The following is a 13,338-nucleotide window of genomic DNA, read 5'->3' as shown; positions in this document are numbered from 1 at the left end:
TTCTCACTCAGGAGCTGCATTTTCGCACAGGAGAGTTAGTATTAATGGGTCATGAAGTTTCTAAAAATGGGGTCCATCACCTTACTGAATGGGTAAGGAACAAGTGAATGAACATTCAACTGACCTCTAATTACGATCAGGAAAAAATATTTTCTGTATCGCCATGAATATGAACACTGCCTCTGGCTCCCTAGAAATAATGACACCATGGCCTCACACCAGCACCCAACCCCACGCCATCCCATGCAGCATCACATCCCCCTATCTTCTGAGCACCTGTTGCTGGGTCTCTGCCAGCCTGCCTCAGCAATTCCATTCAGATTTGCATGTGTCCAAAGAGCAGTGAAATGCCTGTTTGACTCATCTCTTAAATTCAAATCAGACCAGTGCCTCACAGGTGTTGCTATCTCTTTGCTGCTAGAACCAGTATTAGGGCAGCGTCTTTCATAGAACCATAGAATTCCTACAGTACAGAGGGAGGCCATTTGGCCCATTGAGTCTACACCGACTCTCTGATGGAGCATCTTAGTCAGGCCCTATCCCTGTAATCCCACATATTTATCACGGTTAATGTACCTAATCTACACATCCAGGGACACTCAGGGACAACTTAACATGGTCATTCAACGTAACCTGCCCACCTTTGGACTGTGGGAGGAAATCAGAACACCCGGAGGAAATCCACACAGACATGAGGAGAACATGCAAACTCCACACAGACAAGGCCAGAATTGAACTTGATACCTGGCGTTGTGAGGCATCAGTGCTAACCATTATGCTCCTGTACTGCCCATCAACTTCCAAGAGTCACGATCACCCCTAGTAAGTGATAAACTAACTAATACTTTCAGTTTTCCACTTGACTTGAAGTTACATTTTCCCAAGAATATTAAAATCTTGACCTTGGGAACATTTTCAAGTCCCGATCCCACTTGAAGTCATTGAGTAATGTCCGGCAAAATTTTTATAGAAGGTGACCAATTAGTGATTAAGAAATAACAGGAGCTAAATGTACCCATATATAGGGTGACTAATTACCATTAACGTTGCTGCAGGCAGACTATCATTACAGACTCTATAAGACTGTGCAGTAGCATGGCAGGCAGTCACAGGAGGTCAGCCTGTGATTTAGCAATGCCTCCTTGGAGGCTATGTTCGAGGCACTACGGTAACCTTTAACCCAGAAGCAACACATTTCTCGTACGGGGCATATGTCAACTGATTGATTCTGCTGTGGATGGCAGCTTGCAATATCCCACAGATGTCTGCTGCTGACCCTAAGATGAGCCAGGTGCTAGGAAAATGCAAGGCTATATAGTCATGGGCAGTTACATTTGCTCCTTGTGGCCTCATGCCCTCCTCCAGGAAGCTATAAAGGTCCACTACTAACTCCTCATAGGCGCAGCTGTCAGTGACACTGTTTAAGGAAGTTGATTCTTTTTTGATGAACCTCATGTTCTGTGTAGCAAATTGTTGATCCTCCTGCCCTTTGCCCAGCATCTCTGAAACCTGTGCACCAAGGGTCTGATTTTGTTGCTGGGATCATTGTTCCTCACCACTACTCCAGCCCACCACTCAAGTAGGTGACTTCCATGGCCACAGCCTCAAACACAGGGACATCAGCCATTAAATTTCCCGTACTCCTTAATTTTATTGTATTCACTGTTCTCTTGTGCAAAATTGCAGGCATGCTCACCTATAAACTAATTCCAGCCTGTTTTAAATTCCTCTCTTGCAAACCACTATATTTTGAAGAAATCATAGGCTGTCAATCAGGCTTAGACGATCGATATTGCAGTCAGGATCAATGGGGTACTTGAGGTGCATTCAACAATGAAGGCAAATAAAAATAAACACAGGTGGCTGGAAGATGATAGAAATCCACTGAGCTGGCAGTTGAATCTTTTACAAGGCACTGCAGGTTAATTTTTTTTATAGGTCAAAGGCTCCAAGTGCAATGGAGATGATTTCAATGATTTCAACTTTCAATGGACTTGAAATCTTGACAGACTTGACATCTTCTGACAGAGAGGAGATGTCAATTTTCCACTTGCAGGTAAAATTGACATCTCCTCTCTGTCAGAAGATGTCAAAGGAGTCTGCTCATAGCTCCAGCTTCCGACAGGGAGAAAGGAAAATCTCTGTGGCAGAGTGGAATGCTGCAATGATTTAAAATCCTGACCAGGAGATTAAAGTGACCTGCCATTTTTGAATTTTCACAGCTGACAGGAAGGAATACAGAAATTGATCAAACAGCTGCCTGAAACCTCCATGAGCTTTTAAGTCTGCCAGGGCTAGGAATGACAGTCCAGCCTCGACACCCCTATCCAAGTGGAAAGTGGTGAGTTCAACCCCTTGCTCCCAGCCTGAGTCCATTCAACCCCCCCGGAGGTCTTGGGGGAGTGTCTTCCTTTGCAGTCTGGATGCAGCAGAGGGGCAAACGGCCACTGGACCTACCCTCCCTAGCCCCATTCAGGGACCAAGGCATCATGTCAGGGTGTTAGTGCTAGGGCAGTGCATTGGTACTACCGAGGCACTTGGCCTGAAAGGGGGTGGGGGGGCGGCTGAGTGGGGAGTCTGGGGGGAAAGGGTTCTGAATGAGTGTTCTGAGGAAGGAGGTGGGGGCTGAGTGGAGGGTTTCGGGGGGAAGGGAAGTTGAGAGAGTGTAGCGTCAGTTTACCCTCATGCCTGTGTGATGTGAGAGGGGAGAGGATACCCCTCCTTTTATGAGGAGTTGCTGGTGCTCTCCTGGGCCCTTGGGGTCCAGCATGCTATGTCCGTGCATGTGGGTAGGAGATGTAAATCCCACCTGGTGCGGACCGGGTGAAGGATGGGAGGCTGGTGAATGGCCTGTTAAATCTACTAATGATATTCAAATTAGTGGGTTTGCATAATTGTGAGGTTGTTGCCCTCTCTGAGTGAGAAGCTGATCAGGGCCAGTGGAGTGAGGTGGGTCAATCTTGAGAGCCTTCATACCCATCGAAACGCCAAAGCTCCATTGAGCAGGGCATCGGGATTCCACTTATATTTGAAGAGGTCGGAAAATTGCCCCCTTCATTCTCAAAAACTCAAATGGGTTTAAGCCAGTTCAATCTTTCCTTATAAGATAATCCCTTCATCCCAGGAATCAATCAAGTGAATCTTCTCTGAACTGCTTCTTATGCAATTATATCCTTTCTTAAGTAAGGAAGTCAAAACTATACACAGTAATAACCCATTACCACAGTGCAGCCAATCAGCTGTGAACCAATGCTAATGCTCCATCACTGATGCTTTCTTTGTTGTCTCACTTTCTCTGGGTTTTCTTCACTGCAGCAGCTCATGCTGGTACGCAATTGATCTTATCTGTAAAAGTGCTGTGTAATGTTGAACCTGGACATGTACAGATGATTATATTCCCATTTGGCAAAACGTAGTGCTTCAGAACTGCAGGATCTTTGAAAGCTTTTACAGCCTCCACTCCATGCCTCTGATTGTTATAAACATAGAACAATTATCTCTGGCATCCTTGTCAATATCCACTCTTGTGTCTTAGGTCACCATGCAAGTCTGGAGATATAATTCCTCAGAGGCCCGTGTCCCTTCACCAGATTTCCTTTATTTACAAATTCTGTCCCGCCCCTAGAGTGCTTCAAAGCCTTGTCGAGCAGAATTCTGAAGAGACTGTTGACTTTACTTTGGGGCTGTACTGCTGTAGGCCTGGGTTTACTTATATCCGGATACTTCCTGACCGAAGCTATGTAATCGCCTGTGCTCAAGTGGTGGCCCCCGAACTCAGTCAAAGTAATGTCAGTGCCCATTTCCATCAACATACCTTCAAGTCATAAGCCCCACTTATAGCATTTTCTAACAATAAGGCCAGCTTTAGCTCCTGCTTGAAGTCCAGTTGGGCTTCAGCCAACAGGCATTTTTGGATAGTTATACCCCGCGTACCAAATGGTCTCTTAGCACCTCATTAAGTGTTACTCTGAATCCACATGCTTCTGCCAATTGTTCCAAACTTTTAGGGAACACATAACAAATGCCCAGTCTCCCGGGGTGCATAGTAAAACCGGTACCTCCCCAGAATCAAAAGTGGCTTCGGGTCATAATATTCCCTCACTGGCTCTGCCAATTCCTGGAAGGTTTTGGTATCTAGTGCTTCCGGGAAAGTTAAGCTGTGAATAATGGCAAATGCCAACAATCCACAAGCAGTCAGAAGAATGACCGATTGCTTTTCATCTGCCACAATGTCATTAGCACTAAAGAAGTAATTCATGCATTCCACATATTAGGCCCAGAGCAGAGTCAGAAGAGTTTAATTTCCAAACAGAGGCATGATGCCTGAAAATGGCTTAGCCCAAACAAAGCCGGTTATTCGTGAGCAAGTTCCTTAGAGTTCCTCATCGCCACTAAATTACTCCTCGGAGGCCTGTGTCCTTTCATCAAATATTTACAAACTCTATTTCACTCTGAGAGTACTTTCTGAGCTTGTACAACATCTCGCTAACTTTGCATGACAGCAGTGTCCAGTGCAGCATTCAGATATTGGTGGCTGTCACTTGTGACTTGGCCATAATGGCTGCCACTTTTATGGTAGAAAAAAATGGGTTGCTAGCTCTGCGCAAAACCTTGGTGCTAGTTTCTCACAGGCTTCCCAAGCACCAACTACTTTGTGGTGTACACCCATCAGTGTTCTTCTCTGGGCAGCACCATCCTCACGTTATTCCTCAGCAGTGGAAAATATATGCAACTTCACCAGGCTGTCCCCTGCCCTTGATCCTGACTGCAGCACACACTTGCCTGATGCCTCACCATGCGCAGATACCACCGTTAATCTATCCTCTCGGATTTGCACATTATCAGTATTTGAGGCAGTGGCTGTGATGATGATGCTGTGTCTTCATTGCTGCATTCTTGTTTGTGTTTCTCCACTGCCTGACCATTTACACCTCTTAGGTATCCAAAACGAAATAGGCAAAAGGAAGTGAGGGGAGGTGGAGAAAGCAAGTGGTTCATGATATTGAGAGAATGTGGGAGGGAGTTGGGGGGAGGCGTGGGATGTGAGGAGGAGGATTAGATATGAGAATACCGTCATCTTTGATCATTTCAACCCCACCACTGTCCTCAGCAATGGCCTTTCTAAAAATAGCCAGCCTCATCAGCTCCATGTAAGTTCGGACATCGGGTTAGCAGGTGCACATTCCTGTTTCTTACCAGTTAGCTCTTGCTGCCTCCAATTGTAAGCCATCTTGTCCTTCAGGAGAGAGGGGAATGTGTCATTGTGAGCTTCTTCAGTCTGGAAGGTATACAATGTGAAGGAGACTATCACAAGCAATGGTGTTCTCACTTGGCTCTGAGGCTATTGAACTGCCTGCGCTGGGTGGCAGACTTTAGTGAACCCCTGTAATGAAATGGAGACATTACACTCATCTTCACTGAGGCTGAGATGGGAGAAAATACTCCCTGGATGGATATGGCTTCTTGCCATAAGCCTGTCTTCATATAACTTTGACAGGGGATAGAAACAACAGCACCCATGACAGGCAGCAAATACCATTGAGTGAGAATCAAGGCCTTCTTGCTGCTCCACACTGACACCTCCAGACTTCTCAGAATTTACACCACAGTGCAATCATTTAAATACTTGCACTAACACAACAGCAGCCAGTAAAAATTAATCAGCAACTAATTTGAATGTGGTCGACCATCTCTTTAAATCGCACTGCTGAGGGGAATCCTCCCAGTTGCTGAACACATGTTCAGCCATGTGAGATTTAGACAGGATAGTAACTGGAGCATCAATGTCAAAAATGGCACTGCGTGAGTCAAAGCAGCATCACACATTGACTAACAGTCCCAATCTGCCTACTCAGCGTACTTATGGTGCACACTTCTAATGAGTGTGCTAAGAATCTACCCAAATTGGGAGCTTTCACCTCCTCATTTCCTCACCAGCTCAGCCCCTCCCCCTCAGCCCTACCCTTCCATCTACCCCCATCACCACCCAATTTCAGGCAGTGCATTCCGGATTATAATAAATTGTCGTGTTAAAAAAGTGTCCTCATCCCAGCGCTGGCTCTGTGGCATTGCCTTCAATCTGTATTCTTCGGTTACAAACATTTCTGCTACTGGAAAAGGTTTCTCCTTATTTACTCTGTCAAACCCTTCATAATTTTGAGCAATCCTATTAAAATTAACATTAATGGAAATTATGCAAAAGAGGAAAATCCTGGACTTTGGTTGTATGGATTGGTTATCATGTAAATTGAACACTTTAAATACAGCAGTGCCAAAATGGCATCAGATCATAGGTGAATATTAAAGAAACATGATTGCTGGCTATACACCTAAATAAAGAACAGCAAATAAGATACTGTTTCTATTTTGGTTTGTTTAATAAAATGCCATGCACTTGTGTTTGTTTGGATTTTGCAGTCAATTTTATCTGAAAAAGTCAAAACTCCATGGGGGGCAATTTTTCTTTTACTTCTAGCCTGTTTGTGATTGATTAAACAAGGCAGCAATAGAACCAAATTAAATTGGTTGCAATGCTAACTTTGTATTGTGCTGCAGTGTGCCCTGATTTTCAGGTAATTCCCATCCAGGCAGTTGGGGCTCCTTTTGGAAACAGGCAGTTGCCTCATAGATCAGAGCCTCATCCAGGGACTTGAATTGGAGTCATCCTGCCAGCCTGATTATTGGGTAACATCAAACTTAAGCTTCTCCCTTCACCCCTTCCTCCTGCCACTGCCCCAACTTGAAGAAAGGACAAGGAGCAAATCCGATAGGCCAATTTTACCATTGCGAACGGGCGTGAAAATGTGGTAAAGTCAGGTGTGAGGCCTTTAATGCGATCTGCACCTGCGCAAGTTGCCACTTTACCAAAGGCCGGTAGTGGCGGCGATCCGCTTCATGCCCAAAATGAGCACAATGGCGATTTAAATACATTGGCATGCATTTAAATTGAATTAATGAACTGCCCGCCCAACTTAATCAGCATTTCCACCTTTACCACCGCATTCGCCAATCCGGAACCGCACCATAATGGACCTGCTAAATAAACGTCTGAATTGGGCCCTCCAGCTGCTGAAGAGCAGGGGTTGTGGTTGGAATTTGGGAATTTGAGTATCATTTGAGTTTTGTACAGAGGCAAAGCCCTTGGCATGAACTGGAATCGATGCTATGGCAGCCCAGTTGAAGATTCACATTATCAAGGCCATCCTGGTATCACTGCATCCTTGTGAGAGCAAGGTTGTGCAGAGAGCACTATAAGGGACACATAGGATTATTGCAGTGCTCACCCTGACCAGTCCAAACATCTGAACCCATCTTCAGCAGCCCAATCATCCTCTCTATCACTGCCCTTGTGGGGGCATGACTCTTGTTGTAGTCCTCCTCTGCCTTTGTTCTTGAATACTGAGAGGATAGACCTCATCACCCAGGAGCCATTCATCCAAATGAGCTGGAGATAACTGCGGGAAGAGTTTTGGACACACCACACAGGTCCCCCACTAACCCCTGGTGGTGTAGAAGTTGAGTGTGACTGTGGCCACCTATACAGTTGAAGATGATCTCTGGCTCCATCATCTGATATGTGGTGATGACAGTTTTCCTAGAGAGGTGGAGCCTCCTTTGGCACTGGACATTGAACATGTTGAAGTCAGGGCAGTCAAGCTAGGTCAGGGCAGTCAGGCAGTTTGATTTGGGTCGGGAAGGTGTCACACTTGCATAGGGATTTGGACCAGGTTAGGTAGAGGAAGGAGGGTTGGCTTGGGTCTAAGAGCTCGGGGTGGGGAGTCCTTTGAGGGTTGGGAGTGGGGAATGCAATGGGGAGGGCTCGTGAGTTGGGGGATGGGGGAGTCACCTGGGGCATGGGGTCTCTGGGAGGAGTCCAATGGGGTGTCGGTCTGAGTTTTGACAATAGTTACCCAGAAGAGTTTTTAATTCCGCTAACTTTCCCTGAGTAACTATTGTCATAATCCAGTTGGCAACATCTGAAGTTTCTAATTGAAATCGCATTTTCAGATAATTCCTAGTACAGGGCAGTTATCCAAAGGGAGTTTGCACTTCTGGGCAATTGTTATGCAGACTCTTAGCTGTGGAGTTCCAAAAGGGATTCCCCAGCATGTCTTTAGGGTACCTTCACAATCTGATGGTGGGGAGCTCAGAATTTATGGCCCATAAACTCTGACCATGAATCTGGGCTCATTTAGACAGGCAGGTTGGGATTGCACCATTTAAGAGACTTACAAGAAATGTTTGTTCGATATGGGAGCTGACATGCCACTTGTGAAGAAATGGTTAGGAACTCAGGAAAACAGTCCTACATTGTCACTGATCTAGCAAAGCACTGTAAAATTCAAATAAAGAGTTTCTCCATTTGGATCCTTCACCAATAGAAAATATTTTCATTTAGATTGTTAGCAGTTTAGAACAGTAGAAGTTGGCATGGATCCAAATTCTGCATTTCAAAGTGCATATGCTGGTGTTATCCATCACAGCCATACACTCTGGGAGACTTTCTTGTCAATGTTTGCCTTCTGCATAATACACTGACTGACTAACTATATAATTGGAAGTTGTAGTGTTCTTCATCTCCATAAAACACTGCTCTGCTTGGAAATTGAGCCATTTTAATAATCTGGTCTGCATTGTAAAATACTTCACAACTCTGACACACAATAATTTTTCTTGTCCATCCCCAGCAAAAACAGTAATATTGCACCAGCCGGTATTTTTCTGCCTTTTTGCCTGGCTGTTTTGTTTCGAACAGTGAAGGATGGGCAGAAATAATTATTTTGTAATAGGAGACATTTACTGGAAACCAGTTTCACATTTGAATGTACAAAACATTTTTGACAAGCACTTTTCTATTCCCTTTTGATTTCTTGCCATTCCATTTATCGCCCATCCCTAGTTACCTGAGAGCAGTTAAAGATCAACCACATTGCTGTAGCTCTGGAGCCACATGTAGGCCAGACCCAGATAAGGACAACAGATTTCCTTCCCTGAAAGATCTGAATGAACCAGATGGGTTTTTCAGACAATCAAGAATGATTTCATGATATTCAGTAGATTCTTATTTCCAGGTATTTTTTATTAAATTCAAATTGTGTCATCTGCTGCGGCTGAGTTTCTGGATTAAAATATCCATTACAATAATACTGGGCCTTCCCTTACTTTTTAACTATCTGTTGAAAAACACTGGTTTAATTGGTAAATGTACCGAAGAACAATTCTGTTGATCAACAATGTGAGACATAGGATGTTAGGTAAGATATGGTACAGCATGAAACAGAGATGATGGAGTAAATTTGGAGCTTTCACTAATGAATTTGCATGTCTGTGAATCCTGAAAGCAGCATCCCACAGATAGAAATGCAAAGATTTAGATAGAGATGGAGAATCCCTGATCTATTAACATTTAAAATTCTAAACAGAGCTCAGAGTATTTAGCTAGCTACAGGTAATTTTGAAATTACACTAATTTTATACTTCCTGCAGTGTCAAACCAAATCATTGAGTTACTACACAACACATATATCTGCTGAAGCAATCTTCCAGGTATTTTAGCACATTTAGAAATGCTTCCATTTTGCAAACCATTTATGGTGTGTAAACATGGGCTGGGATTTTTCGAATGCCCACTCCTCACAATCTGTTTCCTACTGTTAGAGATAACTCACTGTTGGTCACTGGTTGGATTTTCCAGTCCCGCCAACGTCTAGTGTTTTGTGTGGCTCACTCGTCCTGCTGCAGGGGAACCCCTCATGTGGAGGGAGGGGCGTTACCTTTGGTAGAAGTGGAAGATCCCACTGTTGGGAAAGGCCAGAAAATCCCACCCGTTCATTTGCTGCCTTCACCAGCATATGGCCAGAAAGAGATGTAGCAGTGAATGAATGGCACCAGACAGGCTTTTTAAATAGATTTTGCTCTCTAACTTGAAGTAATTAGAAACTCATTTTGGCATAAACGATAACGAGGGATATGGAAGCTCTATGAACGGGTCAAACAACTTAATCAACTCAGGTTGAAGAATTCTTCATGTGGGTGGAAATGCCTAAACTGAGAGTAAGTTAGAATAATTCATCCAATGTCAAATGATTTACAGCAAGTGAAATAAAGAGAAAGGAAGGAAAAGGTGGGGTAAGAAAAGGAAAGTGAAAATAAATTGAAACCTCAAGAATTATGGAGGGATGAAACTTCTCATGTGTTAAAAATTATTTTCAATTTCAGAGAGGTTATTTGACAGTAATTGTGATGTATCATATCATTAAAAGTGTACTTGCACTGGAATGGGCTGTTCCTGGTGAGTTTTATGGACTCATACCGCTTAACTTCAGCAATAAAGTCACAGCCTTCCCTGTGTTTGAATGGTGAGCCTTTCACTGAGATATCAGCATCGAGCAGCTTCTGGAGGGACAGGGAAACTTGGACAGCAGCTTTTTGATTTCCACATCTAATTGCTCCTAACCGGTCATCAGGAGTTGCTATCAGATTCCCTCTTTATTTATGGAGAGCTCTCATAAACCCGCCATTCCTTCTGTCATAAATCCAGGGTCACGTTACGATTACAAAGCAAAGGATAAGCATTACATTATGAGCCATCAAACTCCACCACGCTGCAAAAGAAGAAGATATCTTGGAAATGGGGAAGTGAAGCAGAATACATTTAATGCTCAGCATCAGAGACTGGTTACAACACAGAATGAGAACATCAGTCCATTGTAACTTTGCTGGTCCTCTGAAGGACCAAATCATTCATTGGCTCCTGTTGCCTTTTCCTGGAACTCGGCAAATGTTTCCTTTTCTGATAATGATCCAATTCCCTTTTGAAAGCTTCAATTGTCCCTGTCTCTTCCAGACTTTCAGGCAATGCATTCCAGATTCCAACAACTTGCTGCGTGCAAAGGCTTTTCCTCCTGTTGTCATTGCTTCTTTTGTCAATTACCTTAAATCTGTGCCCTATTGTCTTTAATGCTTCTACCCAAGGGGAACAGTTTCTCCCTTTCTACTCTGTGCAAATGCCTCATGATTTGAATGTCTCTATCAGATGTCTTCACAACAGTCTGTTCTCCAACGAGTGCAGTCTCAAGTTTTCCAATTATTTGGCGTAACTAATTTTCCTCACCTTTTCAGCCATTCTGTTTAATCTTTCCTGTATCTTCTATAAACTCTTCATATCTTTGCTAAAATTTTGTGTCCAGAAGTGGAAGCAATGCTCCAGTTGAGGCCAAACATGGGCACATTGTGCTTGAAATATATTAGAAATATTAGCCAGAATCTTCTGTTCTGCAGTCTAAGTTCAGTAGCGGGCTCAGAAGTGAAAGTGATATCCTCCAAGTTGGAGCGGGAGAGGTTACCATGTGTGATCCTGCGCTGTTCAGCTCATTACATGTGCAACCATGAGAAGTTCGCCAGAGATTGCCATCCCTGACAGTACCTCATGGGTCTGAAGACCCAAGTGACATATTTCAAGGGCATCCTGAAAGTCTACACCTTCCATTCCATCTTTACCCAGTCACTGCACCACCCTTCCCTGCTAACCCTTCCTTGGTCATTCTCTGCACAACTTGCATTGCCACCACCCAGTCTCAAGCGTAGGCTGAAATTTATGGATTGTTCCCCAAAGAGGACAATGCAGAGGGAACTCACCATTAATCATGGAATAAATCTACTTCACCAGGTGCATGCCACCTATGTGTAGCCATGAATGTGAATGTTCTACTTTCTCATTGGTGGGGAACTTAATTTGGAGAGGAAACTTAATTCTGGTGGTCTTATGGTGTGGTGGCTTTTTAGTGAGCATGTATGACAATGTCAGGGAGCTCAACCTGCCTTTAAAGACCCAAGAACATATTTAATCAAAATTGGTTTACAGATGGAAAGCAGAGAGTAGGAATAAAAGGGCCATTCTCTGGATGGTGCACCGTTGTGAGTGGGGTATCACAAGGATCAGTTCTAGAATCATAGAAATCCTACATGCAGAAAGAGGCCATTGGGCCCATCGAGTCTGCACTGACCACAATCCCACCCAGGCGTACCCCTACATCCCTACATATTTACCTGCTAATCCCTCTAATCTATACATCTCAGCACACTAAGGGGCAATTTTAGCATGGCCAATCAACCTAACTTGCACATCTTTGGACTGTGGGAGGAAACTGGAGCCCTTGGAGGAAACCCACGCAAACATGAGGAGAATGTGCAAACTCTACACAGACAGTGACCCAAGCTAGGAATCGAACCCAGGCCCCTGGAGCTATGAAGCAGCAGTGCTAATCACTGTGCCCCTACTAGGTCCACAGCTATTCACAATCTATATAAATGATATGGATGTGGGGACTAGTTGTGATATTTCCAAGTTTGTTAATGACACCAAACTGGGTGGGAATGTATGTTGTGAGTTAGGTGTTAGGAGGCTTCAAGAGACTTGGATAGGCTAAGTGAATAGGCCAGAACAAGTCAGATGGAGCATCATGTGAATAAGCATAAAGTTATTCCTAAAATCTGCGTGCATATGTGGAGTCCAATTAAGTTAAAATAATTAAGTCCTTTGCCTGTCCCTAAGGTGTAAATTATTGAACATGTGGAAGTTATCTGGTTTCCTTTAAAATCCTGGAGTTGAATTGAAGTTCAGATAACTGCACCTTACTGGAGTCAATCTTAGCTTCAGATAGCAAGTGAGAGAAAGAGGGAGAGGAGAGAGAGGGAGAGAGATTCTTTGTTGATCTCTTCAGCAATTTTTGACATGACTTTCATTTTTCTCTCTCTTTCTGATTTGGCAAAACCAATTCTTAAAGCTCCAGTTTGTATATTCCATAAAATAATATGATTAACATGTCTTGCAATCATTGTTGTTGAACAAGTAATCACATTTTGATCTTTCACTTCAAAAGTTTTTGACACATTTCAAGGTAGTGGAAACCGACAGGAAACGGGGTTATTTTGCCCTCCACATGGGGTTTTGTGTGTTTGTTTGTTGTATCTGTCCAGTTGGCAGTTCCTGTTATCTTAACAGAATTACAGTTAATTAAAGTCCAACACTTTGCATTTTTAATGCCTTCAGTTTGAGTAACCCTTTTTGAAGTGGACTTTGACACCCCCAGCTACGGAATTCCATAAGCAGCATCTCACTAATGCAATCCATATATATTAACTTTCCAGAAAAGGTCAGTTTACAATCACAGACATCAGGTGACTTGTCGCAACCGATTTTGGTCAGCCTTTTCTTGCATTTTGTTTAAAACAGGTTCCCATTATTATGATTTTTTTGAAGATGTTTATGAATCAATGTGTCATAATGGTCAAAGTGAAATTTAAACATCATCGGTTTGTTGGTGAAATTAAAAGTAG

Source organism: Carcharhinus amblyrhynchos, chromosome 7 (genome assembly GCF_965287045.1).
Source record: "Carcharhinus amblyrhynchos chromosome 7, sCarAmb.v2.hapA, whole genome shotgun sequence".
NCBI classification, from domain to species: Eukaryota; Metazoa; Chordata; class Chondrichthyes; order Carcharhiniformes; family Carcharhinidae; genus Carcharhinus; species Carcharhinus amblyrhynchos.
This window is presented reverse-complemented; position numbering follows the sequence as displayed.